This window comes from Natator depressus, chromosome 14, assembly GCF_965152275.1.
Source record: "Natator depressus isolate rNatDep1 chromosome 14, rNatDep2.hap1, whole genome shotgun sequence".
Classification (NCBI taxonomy): Eukaryota; Metazoa; Chordata; order Testudines; family Cheloniidae; genus Natator; species Natator depressus.
In genome coordinates, this window is record NC_134247.1 from 27595913 (window position 1) to 27622970 (window position 27058).

Consider the following 27058-nt stretch of genomic DNA (forward strand, 5'->3'; position numbering starts at 1 on the left):
TTAGTCACAATAATGCCAACATTGGTATTAGCATTTCACTACCCCTGCATTCAGTACTAAGGTGATTTGTAACCCAACACCAGCCAAAGTTGATCACTGTAAGCAGCACATCACACTATCTTTTGAATTACATTGAACCGTTGCCAACAAGTCTCACTAAGCAAAAGAAATTCAATTTAATAAACATTTGTATGTCAGGTAAAAGGTGATTACAGTGTACACTCTGTTGTTTTCTTAATACATAATATTCTATTAGCTTTCACTACTCCTGGTCACCGCCCTCTTTTGTTTGGTTTGATGGTTTGTTTTTGTTTTAATTTTACTTTGCCTTTGTGCTGTTATGTTTCTTGTCCCCAGTAAAAATGAGTTTATACAATTTTGGTATTATCTGATTAATTCAGATGTATCCCCCAACTCCCCCAGATAGCCCCTCCCCCCACAGTGTACTCTTTTGGGGAACCTGAAATATGGTAACCCTACCACTGGAATATTCTCCCCCCACCGCCATATCAGGGACACAGTGTGAGCTGGGATACTGCCTCCACCCACAGCCAGGGGCGGATTCTCTCCCCAGAGAAAGAGGCCGGTGGGAAAGTGAAGATCAAGGCCTCATTACCAGCATTGAAAAATGTCACCTGCCCCCGTTCACAGTCCAGAAAAATCTGGATCTTCCTGGGGACCTGGGTCAGGGGAAGGGTGGTTGCAGGGTAGGTGAGAGCCTGGTACTGATCTCCCCACTGCTGCACAGCCCAGATCCCCTGCTCAGGGCTAATCCTGATCCACCCCTTCCTGCTCACAGATTCTCTGGCCACCCCAACAGCCCAAAATCCCCCATCCCCCACCTCCACCTCCCAGTAATGTCTCCCCGAGGTGAATCCCTCACAGCCCAGCACCCAGCGCTCAGTGTCAAATCTCTCAGGGTTGTCAGACACTCGCCACACTTCTCTCCGTCTCACGCATTTCCCATCCTCAGATAGGACAAGTTGGGGATGAGCCATGTCTGGATCCAGAGTCACATTCACTAGGGAGAGAGAGAGAATCAGAGCATTAGGGGCAGAGCTCAGCTTGGTGGAGGGTTTGATTGTGTCAGTGACGGACTCTGCCCCAGCTGGAGAGTGACTCAGAGAATCTCCTTCCTCCAGGAGTTACCCAGCTCTGAATGGGGAGCAGCTCTGAGATCTCAGCACAGTGCTGGGGAAAATCACTCCCTGGCACAGACAGGTCAGTGACAGAGTGAAAGGAGCAGCTGGGCCCGGCCTGAGACTCAAGATCTTTCCTCTCCTGCCCCCACCTCTCCCCAGCGAGGGTACTAGAGACTCTGGGAGCCCCGCAGATTGTACAACTCAGTGAACATTGACAGAGCTCCCCTCCCACTTCCCACTTAAATCGTGTCCCAGCTGCCCCTGTGCTAGACTTTGGTATGGGGCCTCCTCCCTGCATCCTGCCTGCTCTGAAATGTCACAGCTTGGACAGCAACAGGCCAAATGGTACCAGGATTGAACCTTCCCATTATTTCACTGCTCAGCATCAGTCACAGCACAAAAGTACATTAGCGTGGGGGATGGAGGGGTTAGGACAACTGAAGAGGGGTTATGGTGAAATGAGGCAGAAGCTACAAGTGTGGGGGGAGGTGTAGACTAGGTGGCTGGTGGACAGAGAAAGAGGGTCATGCTAGTGATAGGAATGCTAAAGTGAAGTCCTTTTTAACGGAGACAGAAGAATGCTGGGATCATGGTGGTTGGAGAGAGGAGAAAAGAGACAAGATCCCAGCTCTAATCACAGGAGCTCCCCGGATCTGTATAATGGAGCCAGGGGAGCCCCTGTCTGTGATCAAGACTCTGTTTCTCTGCTTGAGACTGGAGCAAGGATCGCCCACAGGCATAGTCCCTGCTCACCCAGTCATTATGAGGTCACTTCAGAGCAACTGGCTTTCTGGGGAGAAGATGACGGAAGTAATGGAGAGGCATTGGAGATAGACCATCAGCACAGAGTGATAAAACAAACTCCTCCTGGACTGGTGGCTGTGGAGGGTGCATGTCCCACGGGCTCTGTACAAGGAGCGAAAGCTACTATCACAAATCTCTGTAGGGTTCAGTGCACATGCAGGCAGTGGAGGAGCAGGAAAGCTAGATGCAATATGCTATGAATAATTATGGTGTGGTAGGACATAGGCACAAGCCTTGCTTCACCTCATGATGTGCTGTGAAATGCAGGATGCTGGGGAGTGAACTATCATGTACATTCCCACATTCGAAGAAAAAGGGGCACATTATCTCATGGGAACTGATATTTAGACATTGATAAAATATTATCTTTAATTACCTTCTTCTATAGGTACCACAGACCTTCTCCACCCTAAAACCAACAGATAATTAGAGATGAGAGTGGATCTGTAGAAATATTGCATGATTCTGTATTGTACAAACTAATACATTGAGAGAGAAATAATGTAAAGCATCAGAACCTCCACTGGACTGTGTGAGTGTTTCTCTGCAAGGGTGTATCTTCACTGCAGAGTTAGCCCAGGATCTTACCTGGGTGTTGCCCCAACTTGTTTACTGCACAAGCACAAAAACTCTAACTTAAGTTTGGTGGTGCTTTAAACCCAGGCTAGCTAGCAAGACTTTGGGCATAGGCTATAGAAATTCAATTTATAGACACCAATACCAGTTTATAGACACCAATACAGTGTTTAAACCCCACATTGAATGTGGTCTGTTATAATTCTACTCCACTTCCAGAGTACCTGAACAAAGATGCTATCTGGGAGATCATCCTCCCAGCATGCTGCGAGCTGGTCAGGTACTGAAACAAGGATCCTGGTGGACCTCTGGTGTGAGGTCAGTAACACCCACGATTTGGGGAGCGGTGGAGTCAAAATCTGCTGTTCGAGAAGGATATCTCCAAGAAGTTGGCAGAGGAGGGAATTCACCAGAGGGAATTACAATGCAGGGAGAAAGTCAAATCCCTCAAGACCATATTAAAAAAAGGATCATATAATATTAAGGTTGGAAGGGACCTCAGGAGGTCATCTAGTCCAACCCCCTGCTCAAGGCAGGACCAATCCCCAATTTTTGCCCCAGATCCCTAAATGGCCCCCTCAAGGATTGAATTCACAACCCTGGGTTTAGCATGCCAATGCTCAAACCACTGAGCTATTCCTCCCCCCCAAAGAGGGATCACATTCCCTAGCCTGATAACTCCCTGGGGAAATGCACCCTTTCTATGAGGAGCTGGACCAGGCGCTTGGCACTGCCCCCAAGCAGGGAGCCCCCTTTCTTGCTTGATGGGCTTTTGGCTATGGATGGTGATGGTGCTTGACCAGACAAAGAGGAGCCAGAGGAGCCAGAGCAAATGCTACATGCTTTGTGGCACAGCCAGGATAACCTGAAGCCTGAGTCACAGGACCTCTTCAGGGAGCAGATGGGAGAATGGACAAGGAAGGACAAAGAAGAGGAACTGGTATTGCAGCGGCTGGGTAAGATGCAAGCTGCCATATTTATATTTGTTATGGGGGATATTACAACTGATTATGACCAATTTCATTACTGCCAAAGGGCTGTTATGTGCTAGTGGTCTGCTTTGTTAACAAAGTTTCAACTGAGGGCAGAAGAAACCTCCCTGCTCTTGCCCCTTCCTCCCTGGCCACATGGATTCCAAGTGTGTGTGTGTGTGCACGTGTGGGGAAAATAAATGCAAACTAGTGCTGTATTGTGGCACATTCTGCTGCATGCATGCAAAGCAGTACAAGCAAGCAATGCCAGTAAACGTAGTAAATGTATATACATTAAATGTATATAATGCTACATTTAATCCTGACCCAGTGCAAGGAGGTAGAGTAGATTACCTCTTGAAGTGTCTTTCAGCACTACACTTCTTGATCTAACACTGACACTAGCATTACAAAAAAATTTCTGGAGGCAGCTTAAATATTTAGTCCTATGCAAAGCCCTTGGCAGTATTAAGTCCAGAGAACCTGCAATGTCTCTCACTATTACAGGTCTGGAGTCCAGCTGCCACAGGTATAAGGCAAATGGGGTTGCACAGCTCATCTGTGGTGGTTCTATTCTGCTGCATCCAAGTTCATCAGCCTGTTTGATTATTCTAAGGGGTCAGATTTCTAGGTAGAGCAAAATTCCCACATGCCCCCCAACTCTTGTGGCTCACTGTTCCCACCCAGTGATTAATCTGCCCATCAGTCACAAGGCGATGAAACACCTCCTTGGCATAGATGGATGGTTTTCTACCAGAGGTCTGGAATAGGTTCTCTCTCTTCCAATCCAAAATTTCCAGCAAGTTGAAATCATCCAGTGTTAGCACAGCCTGAAATAATGTTAAGACCATCACTGCTAAAAGATCCTGGAGCTGAAGGTCAGGATAAGCTCTTCACACAGCTCCAGAAATGCAGCCTTCCTCATGCAGAAGTTCTGGACCCACTGCTGGTCATCCCAGGTCTGCATGATAATGTAGGTCCCATTGTTCTGTGCTTGTTCTCCTGCTCTTGAACTGCTGGTCAGCAAAGGAGGAATCCACAGCTATTAAAACCTGCATTAGCTATCTCCACAGCTCCAGGTCTGCATGCAGCCTGCGTGATCTCCTCAGGAAGTCATGCCACCACATTTCCAGAGTGACAAACTGCTGCTGAAATGTCCTCCATCTTGTCTCATGCCCTACATCAGCCGTCTGGTTGTGAAATGAGAGTTGCATTATTAATGCCAACAGCTGGGGGAGCTGCTCATGCCTTGCCACCGGCTTGAACAGAGCTTCAGGCAGATGTGTAGAGGGTGCCAGGCCAGAAGTGGTTACTATAGTGAGTTGATGAGCTAAGATCACTTCTGTACAGGAACCCAGGAAGGACAGACAAGTTCTACCACAATACACTGAGAAAGCACCATGCTGCTGTATGAATTCTAAGAACCATTGGATATCCTTCTGGAGGTCCTAGTGCCTCACACAGGTGAGTACAGCACCATTGTGGTCACAGCAACATGGGAATGACTTGGGTTGGGTATTGCAGTGGGGACACTCACACTTGGGCCACAGTAACCCAATTGCTCAGACCTAGGTGCTGATCACCAGGGCTAACTCTGCAGTGAAGACATGCATCTAGTGACTACACATTTAAAATACTTTTATATTATAAAAAGTTCCATTACCTATGCATCTATTAACACATCACAATGTTTTCCCACTGACACACTGCAGTTATGTTGCAAAATATCTGGTAATAAAGGCCTAATCCTTCAACCACTGAGGTCAATAGAAGATCTCCCATTTAGTTCAGGGGGAGCAAAGCTAAATGCAAAGGTCCTGATCTTACAAAGATAGATGCATGTACTTAACATTGTGAACCTAGTGGGGTCCCTCGGGGGTCTGTCCTGGGTCTGGTACTAGTCAGTATTTTCATTAATGAGTTGGATAATGGAGTGGAGAGCATAATATTAGGAGTAGATATTAGAAAAACTTTCTAACTGTAAGGGTAATAAAGGTCTGGAATAGGCTTCCAACAGAGGTTGTAGAATCTCCCTCACTGGAGGTTTTTAAAAACAGGCTGGACAAACACCTGTGAGGGATGGACTAGGTTTACTTGGTCCTGACTCAGTGAATGAGGCTGAACTTGATGGCTTCTCAGAGTCCCTTCTAATTCTACATTTTTATGCTTCTATGTATATGAGTAGTTCCACTGAGTTCAATAGGTTCTACTCAGACACAAAAAATAAAAAATGAAAGCTAGAAAAATAATAAATAATACTAATAATAAATTTACTTTGAAAAAAATGGCTTCTCTCAGAAAAAATGGTTTGTGGTTCTTTTGTTTGTTTTGGGGCAAAAAAATTGTTAGTATTATACACATTTTTCTTTTTCTTTTCTTTTTTGTATGAAATATTTTGAGGTTTTATTTTTAAAAATAATCAAATACATTACTTAAAACATCTTTTTCATGTCTTTCATTTTAATAAACAAACTGTTGATTAGAATTAAAAAAAAATCACATTATCCCCAGTCAAATAAATATGTCCTTTTCAAGTATTTTAAATGATCAGCTTTGTGACATTTTAAAATATTTTGCAAAGTGTGACAGGGCAAGGCCAGATGGTTATAGAAAAGTAATGGGAGATAGATATATTAGCTCCAGGCTAAACAAATCCCTGGTACCAGGTTAAGTGAAATGGAAGCTGCTCCAGGTCAATTAAGGAAAGCAGCAGAATACGGACCCTGGACTTCAGAAAAGCAGACTTTGACTCCTTCAGGGAACTGATGGGCAGGATCCCCTGGGAGAATAACATGAGGGGGAAAGGAGTCCAAGAGAGCTGGCTGTATTTTAAAGAATCCTTATTGAGGTTACAGGGACAAACCATCCCGATGTGTCGAAAGAATAGTAAATATGGCAGGCGACCAGCTTGGCTTAACAGTGAAATCCTTGCTGATCTTAAATACAAAAAAGAAGCTTACAAGAAGTGGAAGATTGGACAGATGACCAGGGAGGAGTATAAAAATATTGCTCGGGCATGCAGGAGTGAAATCAGGAAGGCCAAATCACACCGGGAGTTGCAGCTAGCAAGAGAAGTTAAGAGTAACAAGAAGGGTTTCTTCAGGTATGTTAGCAACAAGAAGAAAGTCAAGGAAAGTGTGGGCCCCTTACTGAATGAAGGAGGCAACCTAGTGACCGAGGATGTGGAAAAAGCTAATGTACTCAATGCTTTTTTTGCCTCTGTCTTCACGAACAAGGTCAGCTCCCAGACTGCTGCACTGGGCAGCACAGCATGGGGAGGAGGTGACCAGCCCTCTGTGGAGAAAGAAGTGCTCCAGAAATTTCTCAGGTTAGCAGAAACAAATCTACTGAGAGAGACTCATGTCTTACCGCAAAGGTGAAAAGGTTTCATTTCCACCTTCTTTTATATAATACATGTCTTTATTACATTAGGCTGTCAACATTAAGGTAAAGTCTGGGTGATTATTTCTATTCAAATCATTGTTTTATTTATATGACATTTATATCTAATGTGTCATTTCTCAGTATTGTCTGCTCTAAAGTTAAGACTGAGAACCCATTTATATTTAAATCTCTTTCTTTTAACTGTTTTTATTGCATTTTCCAAATTATGTTTTGGCGTGAAAATGATCAGTCTTAGCCTTACCCCACATGAAAAAAAAAGAAAGAAAGAAACAATGTGCACACACACAAACAAACAAACAAACAAACCAAACCCCCTCACTCTAATCCAGATATAGTTGTGCACAAAGTTGTAGTTGTGGAAGAAGAGGAAAGGAGACTTACCAAATGCTTCGAAAAGTTTCCCTTTAAAAAATACAGAAATAAATATTAGTGATTATTCAGAGCTTCCTTCTGCATTGGTACACAGTTAAAGGACTGGTTTCAGAGTAACAGCCGTGTTAGTCTGTATTCGCAAAAAGAAAAGGAGTTCTTGTGGCACCTTAGAGACTAACTAATTTATTTGAGCATAAGCTTTCGTGAGCTACAGCTCACTTCATCGCATCCGATGAAGTGAGCTGTAGCTCACGAAAGCTTATGCTCAAATAAATTGGTTAGTCTCTAAGGTGCCACAAGAACTCCTTTTCTTTTTGCGAATACAGACTAACAAGGCTGTTACTCTGAAACCGATGTTTTTATACACACAGACCATGAAAAAATGGGTGTTTATCACTACAAAAGGTTTTCTCTCCCCCCACCCCACTCTCCTGCTGGTAATAGCTTATCTAAAGTGATCACTCTCCTTACAATGTGTATGATAATCAAGGTGGGCCATTTCCAGCACAAATCCAGGGTTTAACAAGAATGTCTGAGGAATAGTGGGGGGGGGGTTTGAGGAATAAACAAGGGGAAATGGGTTACTTTTTATAATGAATCAACCACTCCCAGTCTCTATTCAAGTCTCTATTTCTGAAACAGACTCCAACGAGAGACTGCTGAATTGGAATTAATTTGCAAATTGGATACAATTAACTTAGGCTTGAATAGAGACTGGGAGTGGTTGAGTCATTATAAAAAGTAACCTATTTCCCCTTGTTTATTCCTCCCCCCCCCCCCCCACTGTTCCTCAGACGTTCTTGTTAAACCCTGGATTTGTGCTGGAAATGTCCCACCTTGATTATCATACACATTGTAAGGAGAGTGATCACTTTAGATAAGCTATTACCAGCAGGAGAGTGGGGTGGGGGGAGAGAAAACCTTTTGTAGTGATAAACATCCATTTTTTCATGGTCTGTGTGTATAAAAAATCCTCACTGTATTTTCCACTTTATGCATCCGATGAAGTGAGCTGTAGCTCACGAAAGCTTATGCTCAAATAAATTGGTTAGTCTCTAAGGTGCCACAAGTACTCCTTTTCTTTTTAGTTAAAGGACTGAAATTCATTGAATTGTGGAGGGCTGTGCCTGAGTTATATGTAAGTTGGGCAGATGCATTTGACAATCAATATTTTTTTTGGCTCCGATGACCAAAAACAAGCTTGTTTTAAAGATTGAAAATAGCTCTGAATTTCTTTCCTGTCTGAAAAAAACAAGCATTTATTTACTGACTTTCTACTCGTCCACATAGTGTCAAAGCGCACTGTACCTTAGGTACAGCTTTCTTCTTCTTTTACAAGTTACAGGTCTTTTTAATTAAGATGTGAGTATTAAAATAAAGGCTGAGAGAGTATTTCTGGTCAACACTGACACTCAGAGAGGCCACTGCAATACAAAGTTTGTTTTTTGTTCATTAAAACCCTTCATGTTACATTTTGATTTGAAAGTCCTCAGGTTTAGTCTTTCTTTAATTTCTTTTAAAAAGTTAAACTAAAAATAAAAGAACTCCACAAAAATTAAAGAAACAAAACACCCTGACTAGGATCCACAACACTTTATAAAAGTTTTCTCATCAGAGGGAAGAGAATGTGACTTACCAATTTCTGCATTGTTTCCAAAGAAAGAAAGAAAGAAAGAATTGTTAGGAACTTCCTTTTATTTCTCTTTATCTTCAGTATGACATTAAGGCTGAAAGATTATTTGTATTCAACCTCGTCTTCAGGAGGTCAGACTAAAGGATCCAGTGGTTCCTTTGGCTCCTAAATTCTGTGACTCAAAATTATCAATTTTTTAACTTAGCTTTTGGTGTAAAATTCATCCAATTTTGTCTTTTCCTACATTAAAAAAGTTACAATTAAAAACAACCCTCTCCCTTGAAAAAAAAGAGGAATGATAATAAGCAAACAAACAAGTTTAATATTGTAATAAAATTTTAGAAGTTAAATTTAAAAGCAAACAACTCCACAACAATTAAAAAAAAATCCCACATGAGGATCCAATTTGGTACAAAAATGTCTTGTCACGGGAAGGATAAGGGCACTTACCAATCTCTATATCTCGTTTGCCTAAAAAATAAACAGATATATATTTTCTTAGAAATTTCCCTTTGTTATGTTTTGTTTCTCTTTATCATCAATATGACAGTGAAGGCTGAGAGATTATTTCTGGTCAACGTCTGCTTCAGGACGTCAGACTAGAGATTCTGGTAGTTCCTTATGGTCTTAAACATTGTGATTCCATTACTCTACTGGTTATCAGTTTTTCAAATTAGCCGTTGGTGTGAAATTCATCCAGGTTAGTCTTTCCCCACATTTTATAAACTCACATTACAAAACAAACCCCCATACATCCCAAAAATAATGATAATAATAACAAAAAAGCAAGAGAACAAGAAAATATTTCCTATTGCAACTATTTTATCTTGTTTGTCTAAAAATTAAACAGAAATAAATTTATATTTTTGAGGTGTTTCCCCTGTCTTATATTTTATTTCTCCTTATCATCAATACAACAGTGAAGGGTAAGAGACATAAAGCTCATCTTCAGAATGTCAGACTAGAGGACCCAGTGGTCCCTACTGGTGTCAAACTCTGTGACTCTATTATTCTATTGCTTATATATTTTTCAAATTACCTTTTCGTGTAAAATCTAACCAATTTAGTCTTTCCCCACATTTTATAAAGTTACATTAACCCATCCCCCAATTAATAATAATTAATACTTAATTAATAATAAAAAGCAAGCGCACAAACAAAAACAAAATTCATATTTAAATAATTTTTTAAAAGTTAAATTTAAAAGCGAAGAACTCCACAAAAATTAAACAAGCGCCCACAAGAAGATCCAATTTGGTACAATTCATTTCGTGTCAGAGGAAGGAATATGACACTTACCAATTTCTATATCTCGTTTGCCTAAAAATTAAACAGAATTACACATATTGTTTGTTAGCTGTTTCCCATTACTTATGTTTTATCTCTCCTTATCATCAATATGACCGTTAAGGCTGAGAGATTATCTCTATTCAGTCCCTTTTTAGACCATCAGAATAGAGGATCCAGTGGTCCCTTCTGGTCTTAAACTCTGTGACTCTATTACTCTATTTCTTATCATTTTTTCAAATTAGCTTTTGGTGTGAAAGGTATCCAGTTCAGTCTTTCTCCACATTTTATAAAGTTACATTAAAAACATTCCCACCCCAAAAAATAAATAAAAAGGAAGCAAGCAAGCAAAAACATAGTTAATATTGCCAAAAAAAGTTAAGTTTAGAAGCAAACAACTTCTCAACAATTAAACAAACTCCAACATGAGGAACCAATTTTGTACAAAAAAAAATTCTTGTCAGAGGAAGGATAATGACACTTACTAATTTCTGCATCTTGTTTGCCTAAAAATTAAACAGAAATACACATATTGATTGTTAGGAATTTCCCTTTTCTTAAGTTTTATTTCTCTTAATCATCAATATAAAAGTTAAGGCTGAGAGATTATTTCTATCTGACCTCCTTTTCAGGAGGTCAAGTGAGAAGATCCAGTGGTACCTTCTGGTCTTAAACGCTGTGACTCTATTACCCTATCGCTCATCAATTTTTCAAATTAGTTTTTGTATGAATTTTATCCAGTTTAGTCTTTCCCCACATTTTGTAAAGTCACATTAAAAACACCTCCCTAAATAATAATAAATAATTATAATAATAATAAAGCAAACCAAAAAAACCCAAGTTTAATATTGCAACAACATTTTAAAAGTTCAATTTAAAAACAAACAACTTCACAACAATTAAACAAACTCCACAGAAGGATTCAATTTTTTACAAAAATTTTCTTGTCAGAGGAAGGATAATGACACTTACTTATTTCTTTATTTTGTTTGTCTAAAAATTAAACAAAAATAAATATTTTTGTTAGGAATTTCCCTTTTCATATATTTTATTTCTCTTTTTCATCAATACAACAGCGAAGACTGATAGAATTCAACCTCCACTTCAGGACGTCAGACTCAAGGATCCAGTGGTCCCTTCTGGTATTAAGTTCTGTGAACTATGACTCTATTGCTTACCAATTTTTCAAATTAGATTTTGGTGTGAAATCTATCCAATTTAGTTTTCCCCACATTTTATAAAGCTCAACAACCCCCCCCGCCCCCCCCAAAAAGAATAATAATACAAATCAAGCAAACAAACAAAAACAGGTTTAATATTGTAACAAAATTTTAAAAGTTAAATTTAAAGGTGAACAACGCCACAATAATAAAACAAACTCCCATATGAGGGTACAATTTAGTACAAAAAAATTCTTGTCAGAGGAAGGATAATGACACCTACCAATTTCTATGTCTCGTTTGCCTAAAAATTAAACAGAAATAAATATATATATTGTTAGGAGTTCCCCTTTTCTTATATTTTATTTCTCTTTATCATCAATACAACAGTGAAAGCTGAGAGATTATTTCTATTCAATGTCCTCTTAATGAGATCACACTAGAGGATCTGGTGGACAATTCTGGTCTTAAACTCTGTAACTCTATGACTCTATCGCTTATGATTTTTTCAATTTAGCTTTTGTTGTGAAATTCATCCAGTTTAGTCTTTCACCACATTTTATAAAATTACATTAACACCCCCACCCCCAAAGAAGAAGAATAATAAAAGGCAATCAAACAAAAACAGTTTTAATAATGACCAAAAAAAATTGAATTTAAAAGCAACCCACATAGCAAATGAACAAACTCCCTGTGATGAGTTATATCAGTTTAAATCCGTGTCCTTTGGACTTCATGGGGCTGCTGCCACTTTCCAGCCACTGATGGACAGAGTGATGTGGCTGCATAGGTCCTACTCAGCCACCTACATTGACAATATCCTCATCTATGGTGAGAGCTGGGTGGAGCATATGAAGCAGGCTGCTGTGGTATTACGGGCTCTCAAAGTGTCAGTTAGCCACCCAAGAAGTCACTTACCTAGGGTATCCGTGGGGGGGTGGGGACAGCTATGACCATTGGTGGAAAAAGTCCAAGATCTAGTGGACTGCCCTGTCCCTTTCACAAAGAAGCAAATCTAGTGATTTTGGGGATTAGCAGGATACTATCAATGGTTCATCCCAAACTTTGCTACCATGGCTGCAACTTTGACAGACCTGGTAAAGGACACTGCACCCAAAAGTGTCTGTTGGACCAAAAGGTGTGACAAAGCATTTAGGGCACTACAAGACACGCTGACCCAGGTGCCAGTACTATACCACTCAGACTTTTCAAAGCTCTTTATTCTCCAAACAGATGTGTCAGATGTGAGACATGGAGCAGTGCTGTCTGAAGATATTTGGAGGAGAACACCCTCTCCTCTAGCTCAATAGGAAGTTGTTCCTACATGAAGTAGCCTAATCGGTCATCGAGAAGGAGGCCCTGGGGGTGAAATGAGCTATTGATGCCCTATGCTATTATTTTTGGGGGCAGCCCTTCCACCTAGTAACTGACCATAGAATCCTAGGATTGGAAGGGATCTTGAGAGGTCATCTAGACCAGTCTCCTGCACTCATGGCAGGACTAAGTATTATCTGGACCACCCATGACAGGTGTTTGTCTAACCTGCTCTTAAAAATCTCCAAAACTCCCTTGGAGATTCCACAACCTCCCTCAGCAATTTATTCCAGTGCTTAACCACCCTGACAGTTAGGAAGCTTTTCCTAATGTCCAACCTAAACCGACCTTGCTGCAATTTAAGCCCATTGCTTCTTGTCCTATATTCAGAAGTTAATGAAAACAATTTTTCTCCCTCCTCCTTGTAACAACCTTTTATGGACTTGAAAACTGTTATGTCCCCTCTCAGTCTTCTCTTCTCCAGACAAAACAAACTCAGTTTTTTCACTCTTCCCTCATAGGTCATGTTTTCTAGACCTTTAATAATTTTTGTTGCTCTTCTCTGGACTTTCTCCGATTTGTCCACATCTTTCCTGAAATGTGGCACCCAGGACTAGACAGAGTACTCCAGTTGAGGCCATATCAGCACAGAGTAGAGCGGAAGAATTACTTCTCATGTCTTGCTTATGTAAGGTGTAACACTCCTGCTAATACATCCCAGAGTGATGCTTGCTTTTTTTTGCAATAGTGTTACACTGTTGACTCATATTTCGCTTGTGGTACACTATGACCCCCAGATCCCTTTCCGCAGTACTCCTTCCTAGGCAGTCATTTCCTATGCACCACTCCACTGGCTGAACTCAATGACAGACCATAATCCAGGCATTATGCACTGGTGTCTCTCAATGAAGCCATATAGCCTTCAGGTCGTACGTCATTCAGGCACAGAAAATAAAGATATGGACTTGTTTTCATGGGATCATGGGGACATAAACCAGTCCCAGGACACCACAGCCCAGGGTCTGAGAGAGAGAGTGTCTGATGGGATAGACAAACCCCACATTGGGCCTAAAGGGTTGAAAGGACAGTACTGGGCCCAGGTAGCACCACCCCTACAACCCTGCAGAGCATGCTCCAATTGGAGAAAGGGCTGAAAAGGGAGCAACCCAGCTCAGAAGGGAGAGGCTGGGGAGGAGGACCGACATACTCTGAAGGCTCCTGACAAGGGTGCCGGAGCAGCCTCCCTGAGGGACTGACTGTATGCTTAGCCTGGTTGGGGCTGATGGTTTGATTGCCTTTTCTTTTCCTTTTCATCCTATCTTGGACTGGAAGCTGGGCGAGAACAGCAGAGAGTAGGAAATGATCCAGGAGGGTTACTTGGAGGACACCTCTGGGGGCCAGACACTGTTGACTGTCCTAAGGCGATTGGTTAGAGCCTGGGGAAGTGGGCGGGCCCAGGCTCCCCTATCACTGCCCACCTGGTCCTCTGATTAAAAGAGGGTCTGGGCTGCAAGACCTTCCCTCTGGGAAGCGGCACTAAATGTGCTAACCAGTAGGCCACCTAACCCACCAACGACTGGATTACACTCCCACATGAAGATCCAATTCTGCAGAAAAATTTATTTTCAGAGGAAGGATAATAACACTTACTAATTTCTAGAACTTGTTTCCCTAAAAAAAAAAAAAAAATAGAAATACATGTAAAAGTTTATAAGCTTTCCTTCTCTTTATCATCGATACAAAGTTAAGCCTGGATGATTATTTCTATTCAACTTCCTTTTTTCTATTGCTTCCCCCCACCCTCCAAATAACATTTTGGTGTGAAGTTTAACTAATTTAGATTTACCGCAAATTTTATAAAACTAGATTAACACACCCTGTCATAGGGAACACCCCCATCCCAATCAGGAAAAGACAAGAACTCCTCTGGGCTCCAGTGGTATTAAATAGGCATCCCTGCAGGGCCTGCTCCATTTGGAGGAAATGAGCTTAAAAGGGAGAGTTTGTCACAGTAAGGAAGTGGCGACCAGGAATAAGTCTGCTGGAACTCAGAGATTGCTGATTCTTGCAACAGAGCCACTGTGGGAAGATAACTTGTGAACCTCTGCCACTCACAAGGGCCCTTCAGACCAGAAAGACTGCAGCAGGGAGTAGTTGAAGATAAACTCTGTTCTGGGGTCTAGCTGTTCTTAAACTTCTGTCATGGATTCACTTGATTGGTGTTACACCCCCAGTTTTGCAACAGTCTCTAGACTCTTCAGTCTGCCAGACTCCCTAGGCATCTCTCCCTTCCTCCTGGGTAAGCCACACGGCTTCACCGCCTCCTTAGACTGGACCTTTGGGCCTTCAGCATTCCTGCATCACACTGTGAGCGCTGTTCAGCAAGTCCAACTGAGAGACTCCTGGTAGAGACTTGCACACTTTTCAGGGATAAATGCACCTCACCAAGCATTTGCAGTGGCACTCAAAGAGTGTTATCAAAACAGTCGGGCGTATTAGTCAGCTGGATACAGCATGGGAAGTCCTTAGGTTATCATAGAGAATTGAAGGTTTAAAGCATAGACCATTCTGGTCAGCCCAGAGCCCAGATTCTGTAGTGAACCCCATTGTTCAAGCTCTGTCAGTCTCTCAATCTGACCTCCTTGGTCAGACTACAGGTGAGAGCCCCAATTCCTTCCAGCAGCCAACTCTTATCCCCCACCTCACATCTCTCCAGTCCTCTGTTCTTGAGCTGGGGAAAGTTGCTCAGCTTCCCCGCTGAGAGGTGGGGAAATTCATCTCCCTCTGGGTTGTTGGTTGCTAGGCGTCAATGTCCTAGTGACTGGATTTGCCATTGTTTTCTCAGATGCTCCTGTGATGCGGTGTACCAACCCTGCACTGGGCCAACAAAGATGGACGAATCACTGTGGGCCCAGGAGGCACATGCTCCAGGTGGAAAAGCCAAATAAAAGGAAGCAGCCCAGCTCAGACAGGGCTGGTGAGAAGGAGGAGGAAGGACATGTACTGCAGGCTCCTCCAGAGGTGCCAGTGATGCTCCAGGCAGCAGAGTCCAGAGACCTGGACTACACTGCGGACAACTCACGGACTGCAGAGAATGATGGGGATGCCAGGCCACCACCAGCCAAGGAGATGCCTGGGATGCAATTTGTGGTAGGAAGTGACCCAGGGGATGTAGTAGAAGCTGATGCCTAAACCCTTAATGGGGAAGTACCCAGCTTCATAGAGTGGAGTGGGACGGGCTGGGTTCCCCTACCACACATCCTGGGATACTAGGCATGGCTGCTGTTTGCTCTCGGGATCAGCCCGGAGACTCAGGGACCATCGACTGTTTGTTTGTCCTTCCCCGCCCAGGGGCTACAGACTAACTGTTGTTCTGCCCAGGGGTCTGATTCCCCAATTGCTACTGCTTGCCCCAGCCAGGAGGCTTAGGGGCTACAGACTGATTGTTGTTCTACCCCACCCAGAGGGCCAGGACCCCATTTGCAGCTGTCGGTCCCAACCCGGAGGCTCCGGGGCTTGGTTTGTTTTAGCGGCCCCGCTAGGGGACTGGAGCCCACCTTGCTACAATTATCTGCTTAACAGGGAATCCCAACTCCTGGGTGACGGGGTATACCAACCCTGCACTGGGCCAATGGGGGCGTCCCGGCACAACACATAAGGCCCCCGTCACAGCTCCATCGATATGAGCACTAAGGTGCAGACAGCTAAGCAGCACCCATACTTACATCTCTTAGCTTGCCCTGAGAGCAAACAGTCCTTTCCCCACTACTGGGTAACAATGCCACATATAGGGGAAACTGAGGCACACATAGGCGTCATAAAAATATTGAAGAAAATTCCCACTTCATCATACCTTCATTAACAAGCCAGACCTCTATGTATTCTTCTGAAAGATTCTGCGACTGAGGGCTGGTCTGCACTGAAAACTTACACCCCTGAGACGTATAGCTATGCTGACCTAACCCCATAACTGGAAGGATTTTTGAGGGAAAGGGTCTCTTGAAACATCCAAATGGGCCCTAAAATGGTCCAGCCTATTACACATACAGCAACCCCCACATGCCTGACAAACACACAGAAATAAAAATAAATCAGAGAAACCTACAAGCCCATATACAATTGTGTGACTGTGGGCAAAACTTGTATTTGTGGAAAAAGGGAAATTGAAACTTACCAACTTCTTCAGTAAGTTTCCCTTAAAAATACAGAAATAAATATAAATTTATTATTATCTCCTTGCTTCATGAAACAATGTTAAAAGACTACATCGCATAGGTTCACAATTCATTAGAAGCATGGAGGGACATGTCTGATTTATTTGGAAATTGGGCAGATATTCTTTATGGATGAAATGAACCTGGGGCATGGATAGCTATGTCTGAGTTATGTGACCATTAGTATGATTTTTTTCTGAACTGGGGAAGAAATATGTTTATTTACTGATTTACCACAGGGGCATTTCTATAGGGCCTACCACTATAATGTCAAGGTGCACAGCACTTTATTAGCAAAAAAGGGTTTTGAAGTATAAATATGAGAGGCTAGGCCTTGCAGAACCTTGTCTCAACTGGGACCAGAGACAGACAGTGGTAGTCCTCTGAGAACTGGCAGGAAGGGAAGATGGAGGACTGAGCAGAACACAGATGTAATTGCTATGATCCGATTCCCTGGTTCAGTTCTATTGCCTGAGACTCTCCTCCCTTTTATTCTTTCCCCACACACATACACCTTTGCCCCCACCCTCTATCAATACATTCACATGCATTCTTCTTCTTTATATAGGACAAGGTAAGCAGATCACACGTTCTTTTAATATTAAATCTCTAAATTGCCCTTATTTACTTATTAGTGTAAAACCTTTATTTACAGTATATTTCTCCCTCTGATATTTACCTTTCATTTTGAACAGATAAACAGTGAGGCCAATAAAACCAAACAAAACCACCAGGATCACACTCAGAGCCACTATCCAGGGATTCACCCTCGGGAAAAAGGAATCTGAAAAACAAAACACCCAGAACTTGTCTTAAATGGAAGCGTTAACTACAGTCAGATGTTTTTATCTCAAACAAATTCATAAATAGTGCCCAGCATGATTTGTGCAAGACAAGAATGAAAGAATGGCCATGGCTACACTATACAAAAAACTGGTTTTAAAAATGGCTTCAATCAACGCAGCTTTAACACTGATTTATCCTTGACAAAACAGGCCTGAGTTGATTCATTGCTATTCAGAGGGCCATAGACTCTGCTCATAAAACCTCATTGACTTCAGCAGAGTTACACCAGCAAAGATTTTGGTCCTTAGTATTCAGCAACATTCAGAAATTGCCAGATTAATTCGAATATTTTTGAAAAATCCACTATTACCCCCAAATTTATGGAGTATCATAATCACAATTCCCCCAAATATTTGTGCAGCAAACTAATTAATTTTCATTTGCTGTTCTTGGGTTCACAGTGATTCAGTCATCTAACGAGTATGGAATTCTTAAATGTATCTATGGTCTTCTCTGCACATGGTCTGTGCTCTGATTTAATGAAACTGGGGCAACTCTTTCATGTGATTATTCTTAAATTGGTTCGGTAGTTGAACTCTAAAGATGATTGCACCAATGTATCTAGTGTTTTCACTACGGGGAAATCGACACTGCTGCAATCGATGCAGCAGGGATTGATTTAGTGGGCCTAGTGAAGACCCACTAAATTGACGGCAGAGCACTCTCCGGTCAACCCCAGTACTCCAGCTCTCAGAGAAGAATAAGGGAAATTGACCGGAGAGCAGCAAAGACACCAGGCTAAATCTACCTAACCTATGTTGATTCCAGCTACATTATTCAAGTAGCTGGAGTAGCGTAATTTAGGTCAACTTACCCCCACAGTGAAGACAAGCCCTAAATTGATGCATAAAACCTTAAATCCTAAATTAGCTTAACAGTGCCCTAGCTCCATTTAGATTAAATCAGTAAGGAATTGACTTAAACTAAATCAATATAGGGCACTCTGAAACTTACATACGAGTGTTTAGATAAACAGTTTGCATCAACTAATTAAATGGCTAATCAGAGCAACTTTTGTGTGCAGACAAGGTCAAAGTGAGTCCCTTTGTGAATCTGCATGAAAATGACTTAAGAAGCTCAAGTCTAAAGGACTGTCAAAAGAAATAACAATAGGAAATAGGTGTAATTTCACACAATAAATAATAAACAATCATAGAATCATAGACTCATAGGACTGGAAGTGACCTTGAGAGGTCATCTAGTCCAGTCTCCTGCATTCATGGCAGGACTAAGTATGTGACCTTGAGATGTCATCTAAGTCCAGTCTCCTGCACTCATGGCAGGACTAAGTATTATCTAGACCATCCCTGACAGGTGTTTGGCTAACCCACTCTTAAAAATCTCCAATCTCCCTCGGAGAGTGCACAACCTCTCAGGACAATTTATTCCAGTGCTTAACCACCCTGATAGGAAGTTTTTCCTAATGTTCAACCTAAACCTCCCTTGCTGCAATTTAATCCCATTCCTACTTGTCCTATCCTTGGAGGTTAAGAAAAACAATTTTTCTCCCTCCTCCTGGTAACAACCTTTTATGTACTTGAAAACTATTATCATGTTCCCCCCTCTGTCTTCTCTTTTCCACACTAAACAAACCCAGTTTTTTCAATCTTCCCTCATAGGTCTTGTTTTCTTGACCTTTAATAATTTTTGTTGCTCTTCTCTGGACTTCCTCCAATTTGTCCACATCTTTCCTGAAATGTGGCACCCAGAACTGAACACAATACTCCAGCTGAGGCCAAATCAGTGCAGAGTATAGCAAAAGAATTACTTCTCTTGTCTTGCTTATGTAAGGTGTAACATTCCTGCTAATGCATCCCATAGTGAAGTTTGCTTTTTTTGTAACAGCATTACACTGTTGACTCATATTTAGCTTGTGGTACACTATGACCCCCAGATCCCTTCCTGCAGTACTCCTTCCTAGGCAGTCATTTCCCATTTTGTATGTGTGCAACTGATTGCTAAGTGGAGTACTCTGCATTTTCCCTCATTGAATTTCATCCTATTTCCTTCAGACCATTTCTCCAGTTTGTCCAGATCATTTTGAATTTTAATCCTATCCTCCAAAGCTCTTGCAACCCCTCCCAGCTTGTTATCATCTGCAAACTTTATAAAGTGTACTCTCTATGCCATTATCTAAATCATTGATGAAGATATTGAATAGAACTGGACCCAGAATCGATCCCTGCAGGAACCCACTCATTATGCCCTTCAAGCATGACTGTGAACGATTGATAACCACTCTCTGGGAACGATTTTTCCAACCAGTTATGCACCCACCTTATTGTAGCTCCATCTAGGTTGCATTTCCCTGATTTATTTATGAGACGATCATGTGAGACAGTATCAGAAATTTTACTAAAGTCAAGATATACTACGTCTACCGCTTCCCCCCATCACAAGGCTTGTTCCCTGTCAAAGAAAGCTATCAGGTTGGTTTGACACAATTTGTTTTTAACAAATCCATGCTGACTGTCACTTATCACCTTATTATCTTCTAGGTGTTTGCAAATTGATTGCTTAATTATTTGCTCCATTATCTTTCCTTGTACAGAAGTTAAGCTGACTGGTCTGTAATTCCCCGGGTTGTCCTTATTTCCCTTTTTATAGATGGGGACTATATTTGCCCTTTTCCAGTCTTCTGGAATCTCTCCAGTCTTCCATGACTTTTCAAAGATAATTGCGAATGGCTCAGATATCTCTTCAGTCAGCTCCTTGAGTATTCTAGGATGCATTTCACCAGGCCTTGGTGACTTGAAGACATCTAATTTGTCTAAGTAATTTTTAACTTATTCTTTCCCTATTTTAGCCTCTTCTGATCCTACCTCATTATTTACTATGTTAAACGTCCAATCACCACCAACCCTCACCAACCGTCCAACAATGAGTAGGTGAACTGAAATGATCACAAACAAGCCACAGTACAAAATTTACCACATTCAAAAAAATCATTCAGGTGAATTTAAGGCTGCAGAAACATACTGTATAAGTGGATTGAGTGACTATTTCCTCTCAAAAACACTGGAGGTTTTTTGTTTGTGTGTTTGTTTGTTAGAATATCAGGAAAGCCATCTTAAAGATTGAATTTATGTGCAGCCTAAGCCTTTGATAATCTGAACATTCACAATTAAGGTAATCAAATTGCCTGAACCGTGACCCTGTAAAGATACCAGCCTCCCATCTTTTTTGTTTGTATGTAGATTATGAAATATCCACCACAGATGCTTCAGTTCTTTGTTTCCTATGTTGTATTTTGTTTCTGGTGGTGGTGAGCTCAGTGTGGGGTTTGGATGGTTACTCACCTGCTATATAAACTGCTGATTCCTTGTCTTGATTGAGAATGGTGTTCCTGATGCAACAGGATAAGTTTTGGTTTGAATGTTCTTTTACAATGATAGCAGTTTGTGTTTCAAACAGACCGTTATCCCCTTGGGATGTTGTTTCAGAGAGTGGCGGTAAATGCCGCCCACTGAGATCTCTCCATAGCACCTTGGGCTCAGGGTACCAACCAGCCGATTGACAAACCACCCGGATCCCTCCATCCTGGTGACCCTCAACAGAGATGAGAGGAGCAGAGCCTAGACCTAAGGGGAAAATACATAAATATGTTATTTCCATAAGTTAATTTATAAAGCATAAGGGATGATGGATAGATTGTGGATCCCTTACTCACACTAGAAAGCACTTATTCATGTAGGTTATCAGTAGAAGGTATAACCAATACTGAAATCTCTGAAATCCCAATAGTCATGGACACAGGAAAACATGTGAACAAATATTTAAAATAATGTCATTGAGCCAGTGGGAAATATTGTCATCTCTACACAGGAGTAACTGAGTGCTGAGCACCTTTGGAGATATGACCAACTCATTTAGATACTTAAATGGGATCTGAACTCTTTGAAAATCTGGTCATTAGTGCATTGGATGAATATATTCATTTAAAAAAATCTGACTGGTTTCTTGGGTGCAGTGTCAAAGCAGCAGGGGACAAATGCTCTGCTTTATCTAAGAGCGGTAAATACATAACTTTCTTACCACCAGCACCACTATAATATGGTCTCAGCTAATAAGAAGGCTTCATTTGATTTTGACTACACACCAAAGTAACAACCAACAGTGAACCCCTAAGAAGGCTACAAAAGTCTGGCAGTCCCACCTTAGCTGCACATCTTAGAAATGACTTCGGAGCAACTGGAAGGCCATATTTGTACAGAAGTCCTTTCCCTCCTAACTAAGGACCTCTTTGGGAGTCAATCAAGAATGTCTTTGGGCAACAAAGTGCCTTGGCCATCCTTAAAATATTTGTAATAACATATTGGGAAATTTTTCAGCATATTTTCCCAAGTATGAAAGTGTCTGTTCACTGAAATATAGATGCACTGTGTTATTCTAAAATAATTCTCAAGAAGGGAGTCAGTGTTATTGTAATAGGGAAGAATAAAGCCTGCAGCCCACACAAAGCTAATACAGACACAAACCACTGACCTGCTACCTGCAGTTCCAATACGGTTTCTTCATAAAATGTATCATCTTGAACAAAACAGCGGTATTGTCCTTCATCAGAGCGTCTGCTATTGAGAATCCTCAAGGGAACATTTCCATCTAAGAGTCCAGCTTTCAAAAGCTCCGTCCTTCCCTGAAATTCTAGTATCTGCATTTCATACTGATCCTTTCAATCACGATACAGGTACCACAGAAGAAAACTCGGATCGGAACCATCTCACCTCCAAGTTTACAGCACTCATCCGGGGGGACAGGTGACAGGGTAACACAATTTGCTGACCCAGGATGGCAGTGACAGGGTCACTAGATCCAATCAGTGTGAACTGGGCTGGAAAACGAACCAGGAAAAAAAAAATAAGGTGAGAGGAAAGTGGGAATTTGATATAAAGGGCACAACCAACAGATTCTATTTTATACAAACATTCCAAATATTTCACCTAGAGGCAGACACCCGGCATGGAAAATTTCAGCCTGAATACTTAAGAGAGAGCAGCGCTTATGTGCAGAGGGACTGGGGCTCTGTTATAAGAATACACAGCCTCAGTGTATGGCACAGGCACACAGCTCTGAGATGGGGCATGGAACTGATAACAGGCAAGCTTGGCACATGGCACAGGCATGTAGCACTGGACAGAGAGGGGAGCTGATAATAGGTAGATTCAGTGCACAGCACTGGGATGCAGTGCTGACATGGGGTAGGAGCTGAAGACAGGTGTGTTCCATCCATGGCAGAGTCACACATCAGAGAAACAGAGGCAGAGAAGTGGGAATGGACATAGTGTACAGTTGAGACAAGCTTACTATGCAAGAGCCTGCTTTTCTAAGTGCTCGCAAATTGACATGCTTTCTGATATTGCCCTGAAATTTTCTGGGCCTCAACAGGAATAAGGGTAGGGTTAGTGGGCCATATTTGGTGTTCTTTCACCCAGGTGTTCCTGAGACATAGGTCTATTTCTATAGCCTATTGTTGGATTTTTATGGTTCAATACGTCGCATGATCAAGAAACCAAATAACCAAACTTAGCCAAATGTATTGCCTAAAGACAAAACAGCCTCAAAAATACACCTCAAAGGTGTGCATGCTACAAGATAGGAATTGATTTTTGGAAGGAGGATATGTACGTCTCCTTTTCGTAGTGTACTGTTTTGTCTTTAGGCAAACTTCTGTTAGTTGCCTGAAGAGGCTTTCTTCAGGCAACTAACACAAGTTACAAGATCACAGGCCCTGGTTCTCATGGGGGACTTCAATCACCCTGATATCTGCTGGGAGAGCAATACAGCAGGGCACAGACAATCCAGGAAGTTTTTGGAAAGTGTAGGGGACAATTTCCTGGTGCAAGTGCTGGAGGAACCAACTAGGGATAGAGCTCTTCTTGACCTGCTGCTCACCAACAGGGAAGAATTAGTAGGGGAAGCAAAAGTGGATGGGAACCTGGGAAGCAGTGACCATGAGATGGTCGACTTCAGGATCCTGAAACAAGGACGACAGGAGGGCAGCAGAATATGGACCCTGGACTTCAGAAAAGCAGACTTTGACTCCCTCAGGGAACTGATGGGCAGGATCCCCTGGGAGAATAACATGAGGGGGAAAGGAGTCCAGGAGAGCTGACTGTATTTTAAAGAATCCTTATTGAGGTTACAGGGACAAAGCATCCCGATGTGTAGAAAGAATAGTAAATATGGCAGGCGACCAGCTTGGCTTAACAGTGAAATCCTTGCTGATCTTAAACACAAAAAAGAAGCTTACAAGAAGTGGAAGATTGGACAAATGACCAGGGAGGAGTATAAAAATATTGCTCAGGCATGCAGGAGTGAAATCAGGAAGGCCAAATCACACTTGGAGTTGCAGCTAGCAAGGGATGTTAAGAGTAACAAGAAGTTCTTCAGGTGTGTTAGCAACAAGAAGAAGGCCAAGGAAAGTGTGGGCCCCTTACTGAATGGGAGAAGAAACATAGTGACAGAGGATGTGGAAAAAGCTAATGTACTCAATGCTGTTTTTGCCTCTGTCTTCACGAACAAGGTCAGTTCCCAGACTACTGCACTGCTTGGCACAGTATGGGAAGGAGGTGGCCAGCCCTCTGTGGAGAAAGAAGTGGTTCGGGACTATTTAGAAAAGCTGGACGAGCACAAGTCCATGGGGCCGGATGCACTGCATCCAAGGGTGCTAAAGGAGTTGGCAGATATGATTGCAGAGCCATTGGCCATTACCTTTGAAAACTCATGGCGATCGGGGGAAGTCCCGGATGACTGGAAAAAGGCGAATGTAGTGCCCATCTTTAAAAAAGGGAAGAAGGAGGATCCGGGGAACTACAGGCCAGTCAGCCTCACCTCAATCCCTGGAAAAATCATGGAACAGGTCCTCAAGGAATCAATTTTGAAGCACTTAGAGGAGAGGAAAGTGATCAGGAACAGTCAGCATGGATTCACCAAGGGTAGGTCATGCCTGACTAATCTAATTGCCTTTTGTGATGAGATGAGGGTCTGTGGATGAAGGGAAAGCAGTGGATGTATTGTTTCTTGACTTTAGCAAAGCTTTTGATATGGTCTCCCACAGCATTCTTGACAGCAAGTTAAAGAAGTATGGTCTGGATGAATGGACTATAAAGTGGATAGAAAGCTGGCTAGATCGTCAGGCTCAATGGGTAGTGATCAATGGCTCCATGTCTAGCTGGCAGCCAGTATCAAGCGTAGTGCCCCAAGCATCAGTCCTGGGGCCGGTTTTGTTCAATATCTTCATTAAAGATCTGGAGGATGGCGTGGATTGCACCCTCAGCAAGTTTGCAGATGACACTAAAGTGGGAGGAGTGGTAGATATGCTGGAGGGTAGGGATAGGATACAGAGGGCCCTAGACAAATTAGAGGATTGGGCCAAAAGACATCTGATGAGGTTCAACAAGGACAAGTGCAGAGTCCTGCACTTCGGACAGAAGAATCCCATGCAGTGCTACAAACTAGGGACCGAGTGGCTAGGCAGCAGTTCTGCAGAAAAGGACCTAGGGGTTACAGTGGATGAGAAGCTGGATATGAGTCAACAGTGTGCCCTTGTTGCCAAGAAGGCCAATGGCATTTTGGGCTGTATAAGTAGGAGCATTGCCAGCAGAACGAGGGACATGATCATTCCCCTCTATTCGGCATTGGTGAGGCATCATCTGGAATACTGTGTCCAGTTTTGGGCCCCACACTACAAGAAGGATGTGGAAATATTGGAAAGAATCCAGTGTAGGGCAACAAAAATGGTTAGGGGGCAGGAGCACATGACTTATGAGGAGAGACTGAGGGAACTGGGATTATTTAGTGTGCAGAAGAGAAGAATGAGGGGGGATTTGATAGCTGCTTTCAACTACCTGAAAGGGGGTTCCAAAGAGGATGGATCTAGACTCTTCTCAGTGGTACCAGATGACAGAACATGGAGTAATGGTCTCAAGTTGCAGTGGGGGAGGTTTAAGTTGGATATTAGGAAAAACTTTTTCACTAGGAGGGTGGTGAAGCACTGGAATGGGTTACCTAAGGAAGTGGTGGAATCTCCTTCCTTAGAGGTTTTTAAGGTCAGGCTTGACAAGGCCCTGGCTGGGATGAGTTATTTGGGGATTGGTCCTGCTTTGAGCAGGGGGTTGGACTAGATGACCTTCTGAGATCCCTTCCAACCCTGCTGTTCCATGATTCTATGATATATATATGTAAAGGTGTTGGGAAGTTAAGTTAACTGAATGTAATATGCTCTTCCCACAATTCTGTTCACCAGTATCAAGTATCCCACAAAACTTTTCAAAACTGTAGTTAGCGTTCACAATAGAAAAAGGGAAGCCTATCAAAGCCTATGAAAGCCAAGATACATGAATGGTGTATCCTAGCACTGGCTGGGATGTACCTCTACACCCACCTGGTTTGGAATGTGGTGTCCAAAACAGAGACAAGGAAGGTACAGAAAGACAAGTTAAGGAACTGGAGAGCTGGATCTTAGGTAATGTATAAAGTGCTTTTTCACTTGTAACTGTGTTCCTGAGACATAGGCCTATTGCTATAGCCTATTGTTGGATTTTTACTACCATGTACTTAATATCTAATAATATGGTGTATACTACACCTGACATATATGTATTAGCTAACAGGCCCAATATGAAAGTGATCTGACATCAATATATTCTGGTTCTTCTTATGTTTTTGTGCACATGTGAGTCTCAAACTATGGCTCTGATCTTTTTTGCATCTGAAACCCACTAAGTTAATTTTTTTATTATTATTGTTATTATTAAACTCTTCAATAAGTGTCCATCCAATGCTTTGGGCATCCTTGCCACTGTTTTAAAAATACTTGCATGAAGAAACAGACCTGTACACTGTCCCAGGAGCAAATAAAATAACCCAGCAGCAACACAATCAGAGCAAACAATGAATACTGAAGGTGCTGATCTTGCTGTGTGGTTAAGTTTACACACTGTGAGAAGTTAGCTTTGAGTTAAGCATGTTGTTAAGACACTTCAGGGGCCTAAATAAATCCTCTAAGGAACAGCAGCCACAGGGCCCATTCCTACCTGATTCCATCTTGTGAACATAAAAAGTAAGGAAGAAAACAATAAAACCAGGCAGAGGGGAGCTGGCTCGGGAGCTGTGGCAGAATGAGAGAACCTTCATCTTCACTGTAACTTGATCTAGACAACAGGAAGAAGGAGGAAAAAAAACTTATCATACTGAGCATAACACTGATTTACATTAAATCATTAAAGTCAAACATAAAGAGGACACAGTAAATAAAAAAGGAATAAATACATTGTTAAATGAACTCTTTCATATTATGGTGTTAGAACAGCTATTCAATTAAAGTTGAAAATGT

The 27058-nt window shown here is 42.1% G+C and overlaps 1 pseudogene; it reads right to left on the reverse strand.

The window, feature by feature from the left end:
* Positions 1-26859, reverse strand: part of LOC141998829 (butyrophilin subfamily 1 member A1-like) — an 85707-nt pseudogene extending 58848 nt beyond the window's left edge.
* Between the last annotated feature and the right edge of the window lie 199 nt (positions 26860-27058).